Here is a 2,191-nt window from a genome sequence, read left to right as displayed (position 1 = left end):
TTAATTTTTTCCAATAACTTTGCACTGAATCCCAAAGCAAAAACGTCCATTAAACTTACATTCTAATTTTCTGTGGCATCTTCGTACTTTACTAAACAGAGATCACACTGGTTTTAACCCATATGTTTCCCCTTCAGCGTTTCAAAATATTTCAGTTTAGATGTAGACAGCTAAAGGACTGAAACTTCCACCCGTACTTTCCACATTATTCCCTTATATCAACTTACTGCAAATCATTGAAGCAGGTTTTGCACATGAAACGAAATAATGTCTGTCTGTCATTTTCCACAACATTTCAATATGAATGGACATAACAGAAAACGATTGTGAGGTCTCCTCCGCAATTTTCCATGATATTCTACATTGTTTCGATATGAATTCCAAATACATAAATTTCACTGAAATTTGTTACTTCTTTGCTTAACATTTCTGAAAACAATAAATTGTTTGTATTTTTTTTTCTGAACTTTGCTCGCTGCAAATATCTTTATTCTTGATTACAACAAAAACTACTCTAATATTTTTTTGCCAAGTTTGTCACGATGTTGTTCTGATTTTTTTCACAATATATTGCTAACAATTCGACTTTCGAATATAAAGTCAACAATTCTTGAGTTCGTCAAGGCATCTCTTTGGTGGAGTCATACTATCGTCTATTTGGAAGACACATAAAATAAGAACGGACTTAACTCTTTTACCTGTACTGCGTATCATATGTGATACGTAGGGTGTATGACACGTTCGGTAGAGGAAGAAAACAGTCGTTAAAATTTCAAAAACTGCTTTTTTTTTCATCTTAAAAGTATATTTGAAACTTTATCACTATTCGTGCAAATAAATAAATAGAGCTGAATTCACACCGCGCTTTGGCTAAATAGTTGAGAAGAAACAAACGAGGGATCGAAACAGCGAATTCCAAGCGTTGTATAGACTGATAGTGGAGGCGCAATGGCCCAGTGGTTAGGGCAGCGGACTCGCGGTCATAGGATCGCGGTTTCGATTCCCAGACCGGGCGTTGTGAGTGTTTATTGAGCGAAAACACCTAAAAGCTCCACGAGGCTCCGGCAGGGGATGGTGGCGAACCCTGCTGTACTCTTTCACCACAACTTTCTCTCACTCTTTCTTCCTGTTTCTGTTGTACCTGTATTTCAAAGGGGTCAGCCTTGTCACACTGTATCACGCTGAATATCCCCAAGAACTACGTTAAGGGTACACGTGTCTGTGGAGTGCTCAGCCACTTGCACGTTAATTTCACGAGCAGGCTGTTCCGTTGATCGGATCAACTGGAACCCTCGACGTAGTAGACAAATACATTTCACAATCAAATCTATAACCACCACTGTAACAACACCACTATTATCATCATCATCATTATCATCTAAAGCAGCGAGATGGAAGAATTGTGAGCAAGCCGGACAAAAATGCTTAGCGACATTTCATCCGTCTCAACATTCTGAGTTCAAATTCCGCCACGGTTGACTGTCTTTCATCGTTCCGGGATCGATAAAATAAGAACTAGTTGAGCACTGGGGTCGATGCAATCGAGTTACCCTTGTCCCCTAAATTGCAAGCCTTGCGCCATTATCTAGGTATACTATGGCTGAAAAATCTGGGATTATCTGATTATTGGTTTGCTTGGTTATCCTGGCAAACTTTCATAACTTAAATGTCTTAAATGTCCATGCTAGTGATAAACATTCCCAATTTTTTTCAATCCCCAGAGTGACTTTGGGACTCATGAAAGGAAAGCTTTATATTACTCAGAACATATTTTCATAGGGGCTAACTTGAAGTCTGAAAACTAGCATGGACATTTAAGACATTTAAGTTATGAAAGTTTGCCAGGATAACCAAGCAAACCAATAATCAGATAATCCCAGATTTTTCAGCCATAGTATACCTAGAACTACATATGTTTTATGATTCTTTCCTTGTTGTTCTTTAACCATTTGCTTGTTCTGTGTATCACATATGATAGGCAGGACATAATTTCTCCGGTGTCCATGCTTTATATATGATACACATTAGCAGTTTTGTTTCAATCACCACAATGAGTTGGGACTTGTGAAAGGAAAGGTGAGACAGACACAGAGAGGGGGAGAGAGAGAAAGATAAACATATTGATAGAAATGGGGTGGGTGACAGAAAGGCGGCGAGCTGGCAGAAACGTTAGCATGCCGGGCGAAATGCT

This window comes from Octopus bimaculoides, chromosome 27, assembly GCF_046866305.1.
Source record: "Octopus bimaculoides isolate indiv1 chromosome 27, ASM4686630v1, whole genome shotgun sequence".
NCBI lineage: Eukaryota > Metazoa > Mollusca > Cephalopoda > Octopoda > Octopodidae > Octopus > Octopus bimaculoides.
Note: the sequence above shows the minus strand (reverse complement) of the source record.